Source organism: Euprymna scolopes, chromosome 6 (genome assembly GCF_053919585.1).
Source record: "Euprymna scolopes isolate OS-2025 chromosome 6, ASM5391958v1, whole genome shotgun sequence".
In the NCBI taxonomy this organism is placed as follows: domain Eukaryota; kingdom Metazoa; phylum Mollusca; class Cephalopoda; order Sepiida; family Sepiolidae; genus Euprymna; species Euprymna scolopes.
In genome coordinates, this window is record NC_136487.1 from 40847489 (window position 1) to 40871277 (window position 23789).

The 23789-nt window shown below is 33.2% G+C and overlaps 1 protein-coding gene across 2 annotated transcripts in view; it reads right to left on the reverse strand.

Moving 5' to 3' along the window:
• Positions 1 to 23789, reverse strand: part of LOC145277615 (uncharacterized) — a 578013-nt gene that overhangs the window by 239201 nt on the left and 315023 nt on the right. For both annotated transcript variants that reach the window (XM_080129145.1, XM_080129146.1), the window contains exon 3: positions 18092 to 18169. The gene's annotated coding sequence lies outside the window, so the exon portion shown is untranslated. The remainder of the gene's footprint in view (positions 1 to 18091; positions 18170 to 23789) is intronic.

Sequence of the window (23789 nt, forward strand, 5' to 3'; positions counted from 1 at the left end):
GAGGGCATTGAGAAGGCTGCTGCAAAGAAAGTGGGATCTCTTTATCGTGCTTAAAACTACTTACACTTGAGAGTATCCCGTCCATCTGCAAGGCCACCATTCGCATATGCATGAAGTATTGTTACCACATCTGTGTTGGTGCATCTACCACTCTCCATCTTGGATAGAGCTGTTTCCTGTAATCGTACTGATATGTATGAGTTCGAATGTTATATAACCCAACACTTAATCCTTCTTAAGCACAATCCTAACTAGTAACATTTTACGTCCAATCACAGTATGCCTTGTTTGAGGTGAAAGTGAGTATGAAAAAAACTTTCCAAATTCGAGTAAATCATGAACTTTTTTGCGATATTGCTTATACATGTCTATTATTATTATTATTATTGTTATTGTTATTGTTATTGTTATTATTATTATTGTTATTGTTATTGTTATTGTTATTATTATTATTATTATTGTTATTGTTATTGTTATTATTATTATTATTATTGTTGTTGTTGTTGTTGTTATTGTTATTATTATTATTATTATTATTGTTATTGTTATTGTTATTGTTATTATTATTATTATTATTATTATTACTATTACTATTATTATTATTATTATTATTATTACTATTATTATTATTATTATTATTATTATTATTGTTATTGTTATTGTTATTATTATTATTATTATTATTATTGTTATTGTTATTATTATTACTATTATTATTATTATTATTATTATTATTATTACTATTATTATTATTATTATTATTATTACTATTATTATTATTATTATTATTACTATTATTATTATTATTATTATTATTATTATTATTATTATTATTATTGCATTATTGAATTAAGAATAGATTATATAATGTAAAATTAAGAATAGATTATATAATACTAAATTGGATTTTAAAAATAAATTCTTAACGCTGTAAAATTTTATGTCATGAATTTATTATATTTTTAACTGTTTTTGTTTTAAATTTCTTCCGTTGAAGATTGTAAGGCATGGTATGGGGCAGCCAAACCAGGTGCACATTGCTCTGCTTTTTATTGAAACCAACCGAGAACTCTTTTTAGTATCCCCGTTTTTCCCTAAAGTGCAATTACCTGGATCTCTTTTGCACTTGATTCACCAGGAATATTAGTTAGGTAGGACTTCAGGTACTTCTTCATAAGCCCCATGGTCCCTATAATAACTGGTATGATTGATATCTCTTTGAGATTCCAGTTTCTTTTCATATCATACATGAGACCTTGATAGTTGATCTGTTTCTCCCTTTCAGCTCTGATCAGAGCCCCACCATTAGGAACGCTCTCTTCAACTAAGGTTGCAACTCTCTCTGACTTATTCCATATAACTATGCTTGGTTTCACAGCAGCATTTTCAAGGTAGGTGGCTGTAGGGATAACATCATCGCACTTGCCTTTTTCCACTTTTACAACAAGTTGTGTTATTTTCCATGTTTAAATCTAAATCATATTATTTTCAGTCTCATATTTTTCTTTGTAATTTACTATGACTATTATCACTGCTGATTCCCCATTGTATATCACGTTTACCAAAGTATCAAAAGTCACTATTTCATGGACTGCACTGGCGTTAAGGGTTTACCAAGGTTTAAAGTGTTTGTATATAACCTTTGAAACAGTGAATCAATCACGTCGCGCTGAATGGTACCATACATTGGAGGTCTGGCCGAACATTATTAATGCGACGTGCGCGCAATAAATTATTTAGAGATGCCAATCGCAACGTCTTGATGATAACATTCAGGGAGAATACTGGAGCGACAAACTTCAGAAATTAGTTCATTAGTGCACATTACTTTAAAATGCTTGTAAAACGGGGACAGGGATGCAACACTCCGACAAATTCGGAATTCCAAATTTAATACTGAATTCAGGAAATATGAATTACACATAGAACACGTATTATTGATTTTGGCGGAACATTCTGACGTTATTTATTAATTTATTTGCTTGTATATAGACGGCATATCTAGCTTTACTTACGCATGACAATATCGACTTACAGAACACATATAATGGTGATGATATGAAGTTTGGGGTAATTAATGCTTTAACTGTAGAACTACGTTCAATTATATGATAGTTGTATGCACCTGTATCAAATTAGAATATTGTTGGACATACTTTCCCAGTAATTTCTTCAGACGTTACGGTTTGCAAACATTATCTATTATTATTTCTCATGTGTCGATATATATATGTGTGTGTGGGGTGTTTGTGGGTAATTTAATTATTTTAAATTCTCAAAAGTAAAGGTGTATACTTTACTAGATGTCAATGTCTTTGATATTTTAATAAAAATTCCGAATATCATTTGAAAACATTTTATAAATACAGCTATTTGTACTCATTTGCAATACATACATTTACTCTTGATAATAAATTCTAGATGTTCTCAAAGAAGATTTTTTAATGGGTTACTGACATATTAAGCTGAAATATTTACATAAATGTTAGTATCAAAATTATACTTTAAATTCTTATTCTGTAAACTTTTATTCTTCAAATAACCAATCAAAAAATATTTCATACAAGGTAAGTCCCAGAACTGCTATTATTAAAAAAGTTGATGAAATTAATCTTATTTTGGTTTTAATTTTCTAAATGTTTTCTTTGGTAAAGACTATACGCAGACACCTTTTAAATAAAAAATAGCTGTAAACCCATGTACCGTTAAAAATTTCCGCTTTATCTTTGTTTTTTTAAGTATGTATTTGCTCTTTTTTATAATAATAATAATAATAATAATAATAATAATAATAATAATAATAATAATAATAATAATAATAATAATAATAATAGAAAACAGAGAGATAAAGGATAAGACAAGAAAAGAAAAGTGGGAAGAGAAACAACTATACAGAAGATTCATAAGGATGACACAACATGAAAATAACGAGAACACTTGGGCATGGATGCGCAAAGAACACATAACTCGAGAAACTGAATCCCTAATAACTGCAGCAAAAACACTACTCGATAAGAACCAACCACATCAAAGCAAAGATTAACAAAACACAAGAAAACTGCAAATGTAGGATCTGTGGACAAAGAGATGAGACTTAAAATCATATAATAATTGAATGCAGCAAACGGTCCAAAAGGAATACAAGAACAGACACGACCAAGTGGAAAGGGTAGTATACTGGGAATTATGCAAACAACTGCATCTCGAACGCACAGACAAGATGTAAAAACTTGAGCCGGTAACAGTAGTTGAAAACGAGAATCACTATGTCATATGGGATATAGACATACAAACTTATAAACCCATCCAAGCAAGAAGACCGGATGTCGTAATAATTAATGAGAAATGGAAAAGCCTGTCAAATCGTAGACTTTGCTGGTCTAACTGACCACATGGTGAATATCAAAGACAAGGAGAAACAGAGCAAATACACTAAGCTGGTCAGAGAGCTGAAATGGATATGGAAGATAAAGAAAATCCAGAAATTAAACAAAAAGATTTATTTTGGAATTGTAAAATAATGTTCAATGCTATTGATAGGCATCAACGTTTTTTATTCATCTATTATCGTTTATGTGTGAATAAATCATCTGAATCGTGAAATAAAGCATAAACCTATGACGTCAGACGTAAATTATAATTTAGTTAATATTTAAAGCTGCAGTCGCAGTAATATACAAATAGAGTATTTAAGACTGAATATCTCAAATTTCTAGTTTCAATACCTTTACTGTTATTCGCGTTACTTGTGTTAAATTTATTGTTTTATTTTAATGCAATAATCTGTATTTAAAAAAAAATATTATTAAAATCTCTTATATTTAGAAATGAGACATATTTACCAATGTAGGTATTATGTTTCAATCAAGTGTGTGTGATTATGGGGAGATTGACTAAATATATATTTATATAAGAGTAGATATCTGTTTTTATATTCCTCAATATAAAGTATAAACAGATATTATATCTTAGTTCACTGAGTAATTATATTTAAAAAATATTCGGTAGTATTAATTATTATTATTACAAATATTTTTTATCTTCAGTGTTTTACCGTCATGGTTTGTAAGCGAACATACCCTTACATTCATTTTTTCTGCCAATTTTTCTACGTAGATACCTTCCTGAGTAAACCAAGGGGCACGTGATCAAGTTTGATGGGTTAATAATAACAATTCTCTTTAATTTTACCAATCAACAATATTTATTATAGCTTAAGTAAATCAATAAATCATAAATATAGAAATTACAATTGTTGTTAGTTTAGGTCAAACGATATTTAAAATATAGATTTCCGTTATTAACTTCACCTATTTAACGCCTGCAGCTAAGACTTGAAACACGTCTATTCAAGAGACAACAGCGTTTATTTCGTTTAAGGTTTACATCCTGAGGCGATATAGTCAAAAACACAACCGGTCGCTTTGCTAGACAGCCTCGCCCATTACAGCCCGAAGCTAAGAAACTTAGGACACTACGTTTAATTTCAAAAATGTTAAACTTCATTACGAAAGTTCAGTCAATTTACAACACACCTGCTATATCATTTTAATAATACTTAAAACATATTTCGGTTCTTATAATACATTGTCTTACACGTTGAATACAGGACATAAAAATATTTATATCAAGAGACAAAAATATAGATATCATTGCATCACCGTTTATGATTAAGTCGTAATAGAAAGATTCTATGTTCTTTTAGAATGAATCTCGTATCGCTAAATGTTGACAGGTATTGTATTGCACAAATAGTATATACAAGTTAAATGTGAAAATCGATTTATTTTGTCCCCTGAAAAAGAGATACTACTCTCGAAAATTTCGAATATCAACCCATCCAATCTTGTACAACACATTGTATAAATAAACGTAATATACTTGAAAATCTTTGAAAATTTCTTCTAATATTGTAGATACTAACTCGTGTTCACGGTTTTTCCTAGGAACCGCATTGATATAGCCATCAAACACTTCTTATTTGAGTTATTAAATTAGTCCTTTTGATTATTCATTTACGATTAAGGAATACTTTTAATGTTGCAAGTTTTGAAATTACGTTGAAAAACAAATCTAAATTCTATGAAATTAGAAATTTATTTAATAATTTGGCATTGTTATTTTTACATTTGATTTTTTATCATGCTTTTATTTACATACTACTGCATATTTGTGGAGATGTTCATCTGTACTACGTCTCCCGGGAGTTATACACATCTACTGCGGATGTGTAGAAACATTCACTACTTTAATCCTTGCTGGCGATGCCAAAGAAAAGAATATGAAAAATGAGGAAAGAACGAGACAAACACATAATAAATCAAACAAAGTCAATTCACACTGCATTGTTATTGATGGAAATTATATTTCAAACTTGAGCATGGCAGAAGAAAGAGGAACCTAATTTTAAAGTATTCAATGTGTTGTACTCTGAATATTAGGTTTAATACATACTGAACTGTGACATATCGGAATACGGGTAAAAGCGCTCGCTTATATCACTATCTGTGCTATTATACAAAAGTAAGTTATCTGTGTCGGTGAGATCATTTTCGATAGACTCCGAAACGGCGCAGACGATTTTTTGAGATTTCAGACAAGTGTAGTTTATGTGCCCGGATGCGTTCTCTCGTATGTGTTTTATCAGAAATCATTCGATAAATATCGAAAACCTCTTATAAAAAATCTCATAAAACGAAAGAAGTTCGATTTTGACCTACGTAAACACGTTTAAACAGCTTCACATCACATGTGCATTTATGGAATTTTATCTCCGTACAATAGAAAATACAGCACGAAAAATCAACAATGCGCTTTTCATAATACATGGGTGCCTTTGAAATGAATATTTTTGTGTAGAGCATAGATGAACTACGATATTTTACTTTCCCAATTTTAAATTTTAATTGAAGCAGTTATATCTACTATTATATAAAAGTCACTTTTTCTCTGTGTTTGTGGGAGTTCGTTCCCAATGGACTACAAAATGGCCGAGCCGTTTTTTTAACTTAATATAACTCTACTTGATTTGTCTCAGGGTAATCTGATGTAGGTTTTATATTGTAATGCATCCGATAAATATCGAAAATTGATAATCGAAAACGCTCATAAAAAGGAACCCTAATTTTGTCCCAAGTAAACATTTTTATACAGCCTACCATCACAAGTGCATTTTTTGCTCACGAGCGAGTTGAATAAACACCTTGTTTTATGATAAGATAAAGGCGCGTTAGAAATGATTGCTTCAGTTTAGAGTACAATTCAACCATGATACTTGACTTTTGTATTTTAATTTTTTTATTAAAGATATTATGTAACAATGCTTTCATAAAATCAACAGTCTGTTGTTGGCAGTGAATATAGACTACAATGTATTGTAAGTTAAGCCAGTGGGTGGAGGCATGTGACGCTTTCTTCTCGGTACACTACTATGTGTTCCTCAAAAAGAAAAAGAAAAGGCAATCATTTTGATTTAAAAATAGGTGACATCTCATATATCAATGACATTAAATCGTATGGTAGCATGAAACAGTTATTGCTTTTCATTCAACCACCGGGAAAAAGGTGGGTTGCCTTGCTAGTTATAGTCAGCTATGTAATATCACTTCCATTCATTTTGACGACTACAGGTAGTAACTTAGTGGAACAAAAACGTACTTTTTATCATAGAATGTGAGTTTTTATCAATGATTTTTTCTCACAGACAAACGTGCGCACAATAAGACAACACAACGATTTAAAATATTCATTTCATTAAGTTCTCTGTTGTGTATCTTTTTACATATAAGTTTGATCGTATTTACTGATTGTTTCCTTCGACACTTTTTTTATATTTTTACTTGTTAACATAAATTGCAAACGTAATTTATTAACGACTTTTTTTATTTTACATTTGAAAATTGCCAACTTGAAAAATCCCTATGGGATCTCCTCATCAATCTTTCAAAGAATCTCTGCTGCTTAATTCACTTTTTCAAAGTTGAAAGAGGTTAATACATCTCATGTTGTTTTTATGCTTTAATTATCTTTCGTGCATGTCGAAAAGTATTCAGGTTTTACGAATGTAACAAATTATTTGCGATTCGTTTTGCCTGATTAATACAGGTTTATATGATTATACAAGGTAGAACGGTAAAATTGTCAGCCTAAATAAAAAAAAACACTAGAGCTTTATTTTTAAACATTTAATAAAAATTAATTAAAATAACTTAAGTGTGTAGTAGAGCACGCATCTATTTAATGTACCCGCCTTTAGCTTAAATCACACCCTCGATGCAGGTTTGGAACTAGGATCATGCGTTTTACCACATGCACCGTCGTGTTAGGGTCGATAGCGGCAATCAGGGTGGCTTGGGTGTTGTAGGTCGTAATGTTGGTGATGTCCTCGACGTTTGACTAAACGAAGTAGTCCATTAGATTTAGGCTATGAAAAAGGGGGTGGCAGTGAGAGAAAACTACAAAGTCGTAGCACTCCTTCTGAAGACAAGCTTGGCTCTCTTTGGACTTGTGAGCCGGCAAAGTGTTCTGTCGCCACACCCATGGTCTACAAGCGGTCGCTTCATTAAACCATCGGAGCAGCACATCGATGTACACGTTGGTGTTGACTTTCGAGCCGACTTCGAAGATGTGAGGTGGCACGATGTGGCCCTCAGACACCAAACCAAGAACCACTTTCTTTTCATCATTCTGGGCACACCCTCAACCGTTGATCCGTCCGGATTTGCATTTTAAGTGTGTTTGCAATGGTCCTGTTATCATAATTTGAATCGGTAGACAGCATAAGATATATAGCGGTGAATCTCCTTCTCGCTTATCGAAGATTGTGTCACTTTCATACATGATAGACGTCTACTATTGCTCTTGGGATTTGCACAAAACGGGCTTACTAGCTGATGGTCTGCAACAAAAAAAGAAAACTGTTTTTTTATCAAACCAAATTAGAATCATGTCGTATTTTCTAGGGCGACAATTTTATCGTTCATCCCTGCAGATTTTTCATATATTACATAGGTAAAGTACATAAAGGGGTATCGATCTACCACGCGTAGAGACTATCAACAAAGATATATATATTTTTTGATTTTCCTCGAGTAAAAAATATCTCGTTAATTTTTTTTTTTTGGGGGGGGATAACATGTTCACATACATCACGATAATATTATACTAGCTAAAGTGAGTCATAACGATCTACATGGCCAGATATTTATACAAGGATTAGTGTCAACGCCAGATTTAAAATTTGATGCAGGGTGTTTACTTAATCAAAACAAAAACCGAGCATGACACGAAAAATGTTGGCTTAAGACTGTAAAGGGTCGATTCGCGTTAAAAAGGATTCAAATGGCATTGATTGATCTAGCGTCGCATACCCGTACGTATGTTACATTGCGATGGGTATAAGGTCTATATATATGTAAGGCACTGTATATAAAGAGCGTTGTGTACATCACATATAAACTCAACGTTCAATATTGTCCTTCTTCTGTTATTACTCCTCCCAAAACAGGAAAGCTTCAAAATCCAGCATTGATGCATTTCAACTCTATGCATCCTTAACAATCAAAAGTGCATATTCATTAAAATTAGATTCCAATTACATGCAACACAGTTTATGGTATAAGGTTAAAAGTACACCTAAACGTCTGTACAATAATGTCAACACAATTGTAAAAGTAAAGCAGTAGACATCCAGTCAGTTCGATTGACAGACAATCAAATTTACGGGATGTCTACTGCTTTTCATAAAATAATAGACCAGGAAAAAATAAAGAAAAGAAGAAATGTATATCGAGCTGACTAGAAAGAAAGAAAAAATAGAAACGTATTGAAAAAGTTTATTGTTTTTTTTTTGTAAAAACAAACATTTTCAATGTTTCTATTTTTCTTTCTTTCTAGTCAACTCGACATACATTTCTTTTTCTTTATTGTTTTCTGGTTTTATGCATTTATTTTTTCTTTGTATTTGTATATTCTATTCAATCCAATTAATATTAATTTGCACATTTATTTTTGTGGTTTGTTTTTTTTCTTAGCGTTGTGTGCGTATGTGTGTGTTTGTGCGTGTGGTAATCCATATTTCTTCACGCTCCCTTGTAGAGAGCCTCTGGTCATCGCACCAGAACGAATATATAACGTTGTTTAGAGTATAAGACCTGTATACATGTAAGGTGCTGAATATAAAGTACTTTAGATACACGATGAAGTGTATACATAGTAAAGTTTCTTCATGCCGTATAATATTCATAAATGCTTACATATATACATTACACGTACATACAGTTCACAGGACATATAAAATTTAACAACAAACATTTCCTTAACAACAAAAGGACAGAAAATCTGTTGAGAGAATTATATCTTGCCAAACAGAGAATCATTACCTTCATTCATTTGGTGGTCTTATTTGATTAATCTGCCAAAAAATGAAATTACCATTTCTTCCAAATGAACGCCAAGGAGTATTCAGCATATTTATCAGACAGCTTTTATTTCACTATGTTTCCATTGTTGGAAGACTGTACGCTTTTCTTAGACTGTGCTTCAACCTCGTCCAGGGCGATTACAAATCGTCAACACTCCAAATCTTTTAGTACGTCTAGCTCTTTCTCTAGCTCTGCCTGAAATTTTATTTTATAGATGTAAGTACTCCTTTGTGTTTACGTCACTCGGTCCCCAAAAGATCCAGTTCGTGAGTTTCCGTCACGTTTTCCGGCCAAATTGATTGTTTTTATCCCTAAGTTTGAAAACACACTCTGTTTATTTCTTTGGGAAATCACGTCTTTATGAAATATTAATTTAGAATTAATTTTCATCGTTAAATATATATATATATATATCTTTATAAATTAGTGTATCTTTATAAATATGTATATCATTATAAAGTTGTATATCATTATAAATATGTATATCATTACAAATATGTATATCATTATAAATATGTATATCTTTATAAGATATATTTTAAACGTTAATGTAATGTTTATATTCACACTTTTTCAGAACGTCTCTTATCATTTTCTTTTTTTATTTTGATATTTAATAATTATTTTAAAAATTTTAGTATTGTTATTTTTATTATTATTATGATTAATAATAATAATAATAATAATAGTAATAATAATAATAATAATAATAATAATAATAATAATAATAATAATAATAATATTTGCTCATGATGAAGTTTCACGCAGGTCATAAAGGATCTATCATTGTGAACAATCTGCGATCTTCCGTGGAAGCTGAGTAACAACAAGTCTCCTCAGATTCCCAGTATTCTCCATCTCCTTCAATAGCATTTGTACATCTATTAGCATTCTCGCAACAGCCGCTTATCATTGATTTCTCGCTAGCAGCGGTCATTGGTCTCCACTGGAATTTGAGTGGCAATAAACCTCCGCAAGGTACCTATTTTCTTAGCATTTGTCCAGAGAAGGTCTACTCAGCGCTCTCTCCTCAGTCTTTCCATGTTGGTTTAGCCTTCTCGACAATTTGGCATCATTATTTGGGGTGGGCTGAATGAGTAATGGGAAATGGGATGGAGAATCTATTGATATGCAGCTTCAATGTTATTGGTTCCATGTAACGTTTCGTGTTTTGTCTCTGCAGTAGCTCGTCTGGCCATTCTAGGTTTTCCCTTAATATTTCAGCTGATTTTATTAATTTAATTCTTTGTAACTTTCCAACCATTCCTCTCATTCCAATTACTCCCATTCTTTTCCAACGTTTTTTTCTGAATTGTTCATAGTGCACCTACTATTATAGGTACGATCTTGATTGTTTTCCTCTTCCATATCTCTTTCAGTTCTCTGGCCAGCTTTGGGTATTTGCTCCGTTTCTCCTTTTCTTTGATATTTATCCTGTGATCAGCTAGAACAGCAAAGTCTGCGATTTAGCAGGAATTTCCTTTCCTGTTAATTATTACGACATCCATTGATTGGCTGTGTTTATCCGTTTGTATGTCCATGCCCCATATGATTTTGTGATTCTCGTTTTCAATTCATGTTGCTGGCTTATGTTTGTACCATTTGTCTGTGCGTTCAAGATACAGTTGTTTGCACATTTCCTAGTGTACTGCTCTTATGTTAATTTAATTCACTGTTCCTTCTTCGCTTTGCTGTAACTCTTCTTTCATGTTATTCAGCCATTCGGTATTTTTGTTGTGTCTCTGTTGTTCTTCCCATATCTTACTCCAATAGTGTTTTGTTTCTGTCTGGTTTGGTCGTTCTGTTTTTGTTTTCTCTCCGTACACATTTTGGTAGAATTGGATTTAATTGTTTCCAAATGTCATCTTTTGTTTGTACGGTTCAAATTTATACCTATTTAATCTCAATCTCCCTTCTTTTGCTGGTATTTTATGGTTCAGATCTTCATGTTTCTTGTTTAGCTCCGCCCTGCTGGTCACATTTCAATTTTCAGTATTCTGCACATGACTTTCTGCCTGTTTACCATTTTTGTGTTCTGGTTTATATTTGTTTATTTGATTTTTTCGCGCTTTTTTCGAATTTCATATTCACCCTCTTGGCACCTGCATAAATAAAATTGTTTAGGTCTGTGATTTCATCTGTTGTGATTTGTGGGAGGAGCTTGTTAACGATCTCTGTCTCTGCTTTTAATGATTTTCTGTTCTTGATTCCATAGATATGTGAACATCTATTCGCGATATTTCTTTTATTGTAATCTTTAATATCGTACACAGAATATAAACGTTATAATACATGCTATTTTATTGTATTTCAAAATTATTTATTCTTTATTTATTGATAACATCAAAAATTGTTATATATGTATACGCACATAAATAGGAGAAAAAACCTATGCGAAATTACAATGCGATAAAATACTGACTTAATATTTGTTACTTGGCTCAACCATGCTCATATTAAACATTTAAAATGAATAATACCTGTATTGTATACGATCTTAATTATGATTAAACAAATTCTACGATCGGCCATAAAGAATGAGAGCAGCAGTGTAAGATGTTTTATCTTCAGTTTCATTTTCTTGTATTTATAAATTCCGGTTGAAATGCAAAAGCTTATTACAAATTTTGCTGAAAGGGATGAATAGAATAAATTCGATTTTCCTTAAGTCAATTTTAGATATGACATATACACGACGCATATAAGAAAAGTAATAAATTATTCAATGAAATAATCATATATATATACATATATATATATATATATATATATATATATATATATATATATACTAGAGTGTTAAACTTGTAATTGTGATAGTGTAAAAGAAGGTTAGTTAAAAAATCGAAGATAATAAAAAAAATCCGTGCACTTCATTTTCCTTCCTTATCTACGGATGCTGGAACTACTTGTTGTGGTTCGATTTCATATTGCCACATATCATCTCATTGACCTAATTTACTTCGTATGGTGTCTAGTTAAGATCATCCAACAATTTTATTTTTAGTTGTTTGTCTCTGAACACTTCTGCCTAGCCTGTGTAATCGTCAACCACAATTAAGTATTACCTATCTTTTAGTGAGTGGCCTTTCGAAGTCTATAGGAATCTTAGGTCTGCTTTAGGCGATGACTTAGACGTGATAGATAAAATAATTGTAAGCGTATTTTATGACTGGGAAACGCCGGCCAGTCTGCTAGTATATATAATCTATAAATATAAAAGCGAAAATGTATGTATGTATGTTTGTGTGTCTGCTAAAATTTTCGACAGACAGAACAAAAATTCACAAATTTGGTCTCAGTTGACAGCCACATCATTCCCCCGACAAATATCGAAAAATTGGCCAAACACGTAATTTTTTTCACCCTGAAATCAGGCCTTTTCTACAGGGGGGGTAGCAAAAATCGTCCTCTCATTACGTGATCGGTTCTACGCATGCGTCAGACGACGTCATAACCTGATTTAGTCTAAATATTTGAAGAACTGACATAATCTCATGTACATCGTTTTAGCTCAGTTAGTTAGAGCGTTGAGTCATTATCTAAACGTTTTAGGTTCGAATCATAGTGTGAGATGTCTTTTTTTCGACTTGTTTGATTTTAATATTGAAGCAGGGTTATTTAAGCCATTTTTCACATAACGTTCGTTTTTCTGTTTTTTGTTTAATTCGCTTATTCTTAGGTTTTGATTAATAGCCCCCTACCCCCGCCCGAGCACACACACCTCCAAACACTCGGGAAACGCCTGGTCGGCCCCGCTAGTCTATAATATAAATCTTACATGACTGTTTAAATCTAAGTATGAATGTATGTATAGATGTATAATTGTCTGCCTAAATCTTCTGACAGAGGCGAATGATTTTCACGAGATAGGTATCGTTCCAAAGCTCGATCGTTCAGGCGACAAATATTAAAAAAGTTAGCTAAGAACATTAATCGCTTCTACTAGGAGGTTGTTTTTCGACTATATTTTTGAATGCCATCCCTTCCTTTTGATTAACTAGCCTTAATTTAAACATTCGTCACTTCCGCTTTGACGATGGGTGCAACAGCAAAGACGTCACGCTTTTTTCACGTCATTTGTCTTCTTTGCGGTACGGGTTCGAGCCTGCCTGCCTACCTACTAGCACTTTTTTGTGTTGTTTTTGCTGAACACCTACCTCTAATCACCCGGGCAACGCTGGGCAGCCAGGCTAGTATAATATAAGGTACGATAATCTATATCCGAAAAATCAAAACTTCTGGCGTAATATATATATATATATATATATATATATATATATATATATATATATATATATATATATATATATATATATGTATATTTGCAAACAATAGTGGAGCATAATATTTTAAGATCCTATTCTGTAGAAAGCGTACACTAGTTTATAACTTGTTTAATAGTTACGTCATCTGTAAATTTAAAATCTCATTTCACTTCGTGTCGTGCGCATGTGTAAAAAACAGCTTGAATTCGAACGTCTCGAGAAACTTGTTCTTGATTTTTGCCTTGTCTAAATCAACTGTTCTAGAATAATCCAGGAACTCATTTCTGAGTCCAGACACGTTGGAAGGCTTATGAGATCTGCATAATTTTGCGCGCCTTCTGGTTGCTATTCCCACGATAGCTCTAAGGAAGACTGATTTGTTAATGACGTAAGCAAATGAGAAAACACAAAAAGAGTTAAAAGTTTTTCACCCGTTTCATTCTGAACGAACTTCATCATTTTGGGCGTAACAATAATGAAGACATTTTAAAATGGTGTCACCACTTATCAAGGCGTGAAGGTTATTCGAGGATAAGGATTAATGAATATGAAGTAGTAGCGTAGTAATCGTTAATTGTGTAAGTTGTGTAGAACGTGATTATTTAAGAGGGCGTTCAACAAATCTTGTTTACATTGGATTTGTAGGTACGATATTGTAGTTGGCCGGAAATAAGGCCAGCGGAACAGTGTTTCACAAACAATCAGTTTTGGAAAAGGCGTTTTGTACATGTAATCTGAGGTTTGATTTAGATTGTGTGAGGAATTATGGCTGTTGCTTTTCGATTTTTTTTATTTAAACAAACTAATGAACTAACAGACATGAAGGAGGTTTTATCGTTTTTGGAGAGTATTTTTGTTTGAAGTTTGTAATATGCCTGAATAGGAATTAAAGTGTGGCTGATCGAAATAATGATGTGTGGTATATATTGCATGCAGGTCTGCAATCTTCGTTAGTACGGAATAGATTAAAGATTTATGCTTATTAGTTAATTGATTGAATTAGTTAATTAATTGAAGTTGTTATGCCGGTAGTTGCGAGGTGAGGTTGGAGTAGCTTATAGAATAACCAAAAATAGCTCAGGATATTTTCCTTGATTCGACGTGTTTTTATGTCTTTGGTTACCTTCAACTTCTTAGGATGCGGATTACTTCCAAATATTTCTACGCTACATTCGTAGAATCGACCGGGTAATGGGTATAACCAATTGCTTAAACAATACTTAATAAGTTATCTGGTCACAATCAGTTATTCATACACATTATTAGTGGCATTCCATTGGATGGGTTTGTGGATCTTGAAAATAGACACGGTTTCTAAAAAAAACTAACAAATCCACGCAGATATTATTTCAAAATTCCTATAACCGTAGCATTGTATTTATTCAAAGAGTATTTAATTAAAGAGAGAGGATAATTATTAAATTAGCTTGTAATAATTTGTATAGTAAATATACACTAGCTGATTCAAACATTTCCGCATATCATAGATTCTTATATAATTTATAATAATTATTATTATATAGACTACACATTGTTAATGATGGGCAAAGATGATCGGCATTTAAAAACTACCTTATTATTGCTAAGGTCTTTTCCCAAAACCATTTGATAATGTTAATGATATTTGTTAATTGAATAATGCCTTGAAATCTCTATTAATCGAAATTAATAGATTCAGATTTTTTTTATTCAATTTTCACCCCAAACGAGGAATAGTGCCACTTTAAAGTAGGGTGCTACTACCGGGGACATAATTTGCGAGGGCATTATGAAGGGAGATAGGTAGCTAGATGTTTGTTCACATTACACTTGAACTGCATATCAGTACAGTTGGGAAAGTAGAATCCCAGAAGGGAGTTTCAAAGACTTACAGTTCTGGGGAAGAAACTATTGGAGTCATGCTCACAGTCTCCTGTACCAGGACGGAGTAATGATGACAGATTTCCTGGCAAAGTGTACCACAATTACAGGAGCCTATTATGCTTTTTTGAGGAAATTAAGGGAAGCTATCAAAATCAAGAGGCGGGGCAAGATCAGCAAATGTACCCTCGTCCTGCAGGACAACGCACCGGTACACAACTCGCATGTCGCCAGATCAGAAGCACGGGTGTGTAGATGTGAAACTGCCCCCACCCTCCCTACTCTCCTGACCTTGCACCCTCTAACTTTCACCTCTTCCCAGCCATGAAGTTGTTTTTGAAAGGAAAGTGTTTCCCAGATGATTCAGCCTTGATTTCTGAAGTCACGTTGTGGTTGGAGGACCAACCTGGGGTGTTCTACAAAATCGGTCTCCAGAGCTGAATCAAACGATGGGAGACATGCATAACTCTGGGTGGTTCCTATGTAGAGAAAGACTAATAACTGTGCCAAGTTTCATTGCTCTACTGCTATGGGAAATATGTCAGGGGCATTACTTATTGCACGCCCCTCGTATGTAATTTACATAAGTATCACTTATGTAAATAGAAAACAACAAAAAATGTTATAAGGTATTTTTATAAAAACTTCGTAATAAAAAACGTTTTTATGTCTGAGTGAACTTTTTTAAAGTGTAGAAAATTGATTTTCATTATTAGGAAATTTCAATATCAGACATTAGATATACTTTGAGATCAATAATTAAATATAAAAAAATCTATCAAATGCACTCAAAACTACATATTAATATATAACTGGTTGTTATTGTTTGCTTATGTAACATTTCCGTCATTAAGATTTTGCAGCTTATACCTACAATATTTGTCAAAACTATGCTTAATTAAGAAATGCTTCTATTTACATTGGAAACCGTCGCTGATGCTTCGCATACTTAAAAATATGTAAGATGCATTTTCTACATCTCAGTACAAATTGGCCAATATTCTGCATACGAGAAGTAAGGAGTTAGAATGTATATCTAATTTACAAGTGATAAATTACCTAGTAAAACTAATCTATTTTGTCACATGGATATTTTCCTGGTAGATCTTTAGCTGATTCGTTGATTATAGTTTTTTTACACCATATCAGTGAATTTTCCTATGTCTATAGGGTGATATGTCCTGACATAAAAAGAGCCTTTAATACGGTGTAGCATACACGTTAGCTTATTTATAGAAATCGGTTAATATAAGGCGTTAGGAATTACAATGTAAGGAATTAAAATACTATAGGAAGAGCAAAAACTAGTTCATGAAAAATGTTAGATCGGTAGCTATCAATTTAGAAAAAGCATTATTAAGATCTAAAGGATCAAATAAAGACAGCAAGAGTAAAAATCAATTTTCAACTATTACTATCCAATATCTTGAAAGTATTGATAACAATCAAATAGTTCTCTTCGAAAAGTTTGCAATATAGTTAATCATGTACTCGTAATAAAGTCTGGAGAGTATATATTATTTAATAGGAATTCATTATTGAGATGAGTAATACTTATTAATTTATTTATTGCGGGCTATTACCCTCATCTTTCTTAGTTGTGGTTTCACGATGTTTCGGCCAACTACCTCTCTGGCCTTCGTAAGGTGGTAACTGCATTCTCAGCAATTACTGCCATCCATAATTGATGTCGTCTCGCCACGTTTTGGCCAAGTAAGCCTCTATCCGGGTTTGGATAGGATTGGACCTCTATCTTCAGACAATGCTCACCTGGAACTGCAGAGATTCAACGTCTCTACCGACTGCTCGACGAGGTCGTGGATGGCAGTAATTGCTGACAATGTAGTTAGGAGGTTCGGCGTTCCTATCCGGTCGCGGTTACCACGTGACGAAGGACAGAGGAATAGTTCGCTGATACATCGTAATACAACAACTAAGACAGACGAGAATAATAGTCCGCAACAAATAAATTAATAAGTCTGGAGAGGTTCAGCGTCTATGAACAGGGCACAGAATTTACTTGGAAATTTAGTGGGCGCTTACATCTTCTCTTCCACGGCATTTTTCTTACAAAAGACACACTGCCACTTTATCGACTCTGTATTTTCATTGAAACTGAGTGACTGTCTTTCAATTGCTGGTTCTCCTTTTAAATACATTCACGGTAAAATCCTGTCTGAATGAAAGCATATCAGAGAACATTTTTCTGTTTCTTTTGTGTGCTTAAAAGCAAACATAGTTTATTTGAAATAACTTTCTCTGCATTGATACAACACCGCGAGGTTGATTTCAAGATGACAACATGTTCTTCCTCAAGCGGAATAACAACAGCAACGATTTTTGAAGTGCCTTTTACACATTAACATCCTGTCTATTCAGATCAATTTACTCTAAACTTCCTATATCCATCATCAAATTGACAATCTCTTTACTTCAATAAGTTTTTTCTAAGTGACGGATAAGTATGATTTTTATTTATTTATTTATATAAAGTTCAAAACACATGAATAAAATAAGAAAGTATTAAAATTTGATACTTACATTCTACTGAAAGCCAACTGTAGGCTAACACTTTCGCAGTGGATTAATACGAATTGGATTGCCTTGTTTTTTATATACCTGAAAACAAAGAATATATTTATTGAAGGAACATGTTTAATCATTGTGTATCATTTCTTATATCATCGCATTACATATATATATATGTATATAATATATATATATATATATGTATACTTAAAAAAGGGAGTAGTCACCAACAATGTGTATTTTTTAACATTATTTTATTATTCCGTATCTTGGTTTTTCATTGAGAATAATGTTTGGATCATTGTAATAATGTTTTTAAGTCATTGAAATCGTTTACGCGCGTTTCAGACGGTCTGTGATGCGTCCTTGTCAGAAATTATTTTCAAATGTGTAAAAATGGCGATTTTCGTAGTTAGTTTGAAGTTTTTCCAAGGGGTGGAGGCTTGTAAGTGTTTATTATACATTGGTATGCTGAATTTTTATTGCTTTTTTATTTGGTTTGTCCGGGGAGATTTTGACCTCGCTGTAGTCAGTCGCTATCTCTTTCTGCTAATGTGTTTTTCTTTTCCTTTAGGGTGGAGTAGGATGTGTGTATGTGTGTGTATGTGTGCATGTGTGTTTATGTGTGTGTGTGTGCGCGTGTGTGTGCGTGTGTGTGTTTGCTTTTATTGGTTTGGGAATGTGTATATTGTTTTATAGTATATTGGGGTTATTTGCTTCCTTAGGAAGGCGGCTGTGGTCCGAGGTCGTTACTAATGTGTATGTGTGGGGAGGGGGGACTGGCTCTTCTAAAGTAAGGGTAGGGGTGCTTTCATTCTATTTTGATATTTATTTTTTGGATTCTTGGATTTTAGTATTGTGATTTTTCGTTTTAGTCTTATAATATGTTTGTTTAGAAAGAGGGGTGTATTTAGAATAGGGGATTTTTTAAATGTTTCTATTTATTTGTCTCCCCATGTGGGTATGGCCAGACCCAGGATCGGTTCCTAGTGTGGGGAAGATTTTGTTCCCCAGAGGGGGGGCATTGGAGGGGGTGTAGGTATGGGAGGGGGATGATAGAAGGGAAGATAGGAACCGATTCCGGGTCTGGCCATACCCACATGGGGAGACAAATAAATAGAAACATTAAAAAATCCCCTATACATATTTTAAATATACCTCTCTTTCTAAACAAACATAATATAAGGAATACCCGAAAAGACTAAAATGAAAAATCACAATACTAAAATCCAAGAATCCAAAAAATAAATATCAAAATAGAATGAAAGCACCTCTATCCTTATTTCAGAAGAGCTGGTCCCCCCTCCTCACACATACACATTAGTAACGACCTCGAATCACAGTCAACTTCCTAGGAAGCAAATAACCTCATAATACTATAAAACAGTATACACATTCTCAAACCAATAAAAGCAAACACACACACGCACACACATGCACACACACGCACACACACAAACACACACAAACACACACACACCCTACCCCACCCTAAAGGAAAAGAAAAAAACACTAACAGAAAGAGAGAGTGACTACAGCCAGGTCGGCAGCCCCGACAAGCCCAATAAAAGAGTAATAAAAATTGAACATGCCAATGAATAATAAACACTTACAAGCCCCCACCCCTTGGAAACACTTCAAATGAACTACTAAAATTGTCATTTTTACATCTCCAACACATTTGAAAATAATTTCTGACGAGGACGCTTCACAGAACGTCTGAAACGCGCGTAAAAACGATTTCAAGTACTTAAAAACATTATTTCAATGATCCAAACATAATTCTCAATGAACAACCAAGACACGGAATAACAAAATAATGTTAAAAAATACACATTGTTGGTGACTACTCCCTTATTTAAATATATATATATATATATATATATATATATAAAGGAATCACCACTTATCAATACCCATATATATATATATATGTGTGTATGTGTGTGTGTGTGTTTGCGTGTGTGTGTGTGCGTGTGTGTGTGTGTGTGTGTGTGTGTGTGTGTATACTTGCAGAACACATATACCGGCGTTACCTTGTGGGAAAATAGCAAAAACAAAAAAAAACAGAACAGATTGAGTAGAAAACCCCCATCATCGACAATCAGCTATAATTGTTAGATGTATTTCTGCATCTAATTTACGTAAAATACTGACTGTGAATTAAACTGAAAGCTAATTTCAGCACAGATAAATAGTATTTAATTAATATTTGGGAGGTGAAATACGTAAATAAATACATCGTTTTGGATGTATTATTAAGAGTATGAAACCTTTCAAAAATAAATGAAAGTAAGTTACTGACGGATTTTTTTTTATATCAAAACATTCGAAATCAAATGGAAATATGATAAACAGGGTTTAAATGTGGGCCAGATTATATATCATCCCATCCTCATAATAAATTCCTTGGATATCTTAGCATTAAGGAAAACCAACATAAATTTCTTACTTACCCTTAAACACTTTACTATATACGGATATCTTCTTCTCTGCCGGAAGGTCTCAGACAGATGTATGTATGGGCATGCAGTCTACATTAGTAGGAACTTACTCTATTACTATAGAGCACTGTCTATAATAAAGTATCCAAGTTTGTATGTGCTTTAGAATAACCTTAAGATACTCTTAGTTACTTATGATTTTCCTACCATACACCTCGAATCGGTGTGAAGTAATATTGTCGGGAAGACTGGTTTGCCCCGGGCGCCATTGAATGAAAAACACGTCAAATGTTGAACAAAGGAACAATAAATGCAATCATGGTAAAAGAAAACAGTTTTATGCTTGACGGAAAGAGAAAATAGAGTTACAAAGGTCAATCGACGCTCGCTTCGATTCAGGCTGTGAACGTGACATGCCTAACATCTCTCCCCAACGCAGTTATACGGTTAATTGGAAAAATTATTCGATGACACTTTATATTCAGACGCGCGTTGATGTTATTAAAAGTGCATAGATAAGGAAATAGAGGCGACAGGAAAATACACTTGAACGCACAAAAAATACGCAGAGATGTCTCTACACATATATTTCAAGATTTCCTTGTTAAGTAACACCAGGTCTGTACCATTAAATGGCCGTGTCTCTCACAGTATAGATGTGGCTTGCGTTCCTGAAAGCGATAGGAGTAAGAATATGCAGTTACATCGTGTGTAATCCTCTCATGACGTATGCTAAGTATTTTTTTCTATATGTACAAAATCGAAAACTTCAGTAAACTGAAATAGGAACTGTTCGAACGGAAGTTTCGTAATTTTCCGTGCAAATAGTAGCGCAGTTTGTAAATGAAAACCATATTATTATTGCTATTACGAAAGTAATTTAATGAAAAATAAACTGAGATAATGAAACGATAACCTTATTCTTGTTACAGGTAAACTACAATAATTATTTTTTTGCCAATCCTTATGAAACTTTAAAGACATCAAGTTTCAAATTAATATTAAAAAAAACACTCATTGTTCATTATTATATAATTATTTATTTAAAGGACGTTAGCTACCGAGATTGTATTGGTTCGGTGTTTTGACATCTGACAAATTTTATGTAACCTGACCAGAGAATTCCGAGGATAGCGTGGTTTTAATTTTGAGTACCAATTTTATATATTTATTTTAATCGCTTTATAGTTAGTCTTAATAGATTGTGATGTAAAAAATTAAAAAAATAATAATCTAAAGTGATAACTTATATTTAATAGACATTTATCAGAATAATCACGAAAATGACCAAAACGTTGATCTTCTGCATATTTGAACATATGTTTAAAATTAAAGTAAATCTTCCTTATTTAGAAAGGAATGACGAATGGTCGACTCAAATTATTTATATACAAATCTCGATAATCTCCTTAAAATCGAATATAAGAACATTGTATAACATTATTTGTTTATGATGTATGGCAGTACTGGATGTCGAGGCGCGACTATTGCTCTAATTAAGACACCATTTTATTTGGACTACCCCTCTTTTGAGACCACTATGCTTTCTACTATGACTTGCATGTGGTTTCCGATTTATTTAATAATTATGATTGTATAAGGTTAAGGAAAATATAAAATATAATATAGGATGTGTACAAAAGTAAAAAGAAAACTTAAATGATCAGATAGGGTTTATTTATGCTATTTTTTTTTATTTGACCCCATTTTGACCTCTTAACATTTATTGTTTTGGGTGCACATCAAATAAAAAATTCGAACCATATCCATGTAATCTACATCTAATATTTCAAGTGTTTTAACTCAAAATTGGCGGAGAACTTTAGTAAAGTTCCAAAGGTCAATTCCTTAAACTTTGACCTCTTGGCAGCCAAATTTTGGGCTGAAAAAAGATTTTTAAAAATTTTGCCAAATCGCAATTACCCCTTAGATCAAACTTCGAGTCTGAGAACTGAAAATTGACAGAGTAGTTTGCTAGGCAATGTACACGCACAGACATATACACACGCACACACAGACACTTTTCCTTGTTTTTTACGAGAGAATAAGCACTTATCAAGGCCGAAGGACACTAGAGAACACGGGCTAAATAGTGTACAGTGGTCAAAAGGACAATATCATAGTAATCGTTAGAAGTGTTAACTTTGTAAAATTGAATTACTGAAGAGGGTCGGGTCATCAAGAACTTGTTTACATTTGACTAGAAGAAGGCCATATTTTACTCAGCTGGAAAGCAGGTAAACGGAAGAGAGTTACACAGATGTGCAATTCTAAGAAAGAAGCGTTGTTCATTGAAATCTACGTTCAGGTTTAGGCACAGATAAAGAGTGGGGGAAATTTATTGATAGTGTTTCCAGTCAAACCAGTGTTTCCCGTGAATGTTAGGTTGGGGAGGCCATAGAGTGTAGCTTAGACGAGCACTTGTCATGAAAATAACGATAAAACAGAGAAAGACCTGCAATATCTCTTCTGTGAAAAAGGGGTTGCAGAGAAAAGAAAAGGACACTCCCCCACTAGGCTACGTCTATTCCGAACTTTCTCAAGGCAAGATAAGATCCTCCTAGCAGCTCTAGGGCAGATGTCACAGCAATATTCCATCTTTGGAGTACCTGGCTCTTATATAGGTAGAGTATTGCATCAGCAGGTAGATAGCTACTGTGTCGATAGAAGGATTTCATCATTTGTCCAGCGACCTTGGCAACGAAATTGATGTACATGTTCCATTTTAGATCCGGAGTAAATGTCAAGCCTAGAAGATTGTCCAAACATTGACCCTCCACAAGACGAGACCCATTAATGTCAATTGATGCTAACTGAGGATCAGGGCGTTGATGATGTAAATACAGAAGCTTCGTTTTAGATGCATTAAAAGTAATCAGCCCCGATTTCCCCATTGTACCACATACTCAAGATCATAGGAGAAAGAATCAGAGAGGACTTGGTCGTTTACAGCCTTTAATGTGCTGCCATAGATGGTAGTGTCATCAGCAAAAATGTCTACAAATGATCTGAGGATGTGATTTGGAAAGAACGTCAGAAATAGAGTTGGACCTTGGATATACCCTCGAGGCCTCAAGCATTAATACCATGAGCTTCTGATTTCTGCCCATCAACCACTACTCTCATGAACATATCAGAGAGAAATGATTTGAAAATTGAAAAGACATTTCCAACTATACCATAGCTGGGGATTTTGTAAGGTACCCTTGTTTCAAAACCAATCGCCCTAGAAAAGTAGCTTCCGTTGTAAGATTCACTAACAGTAA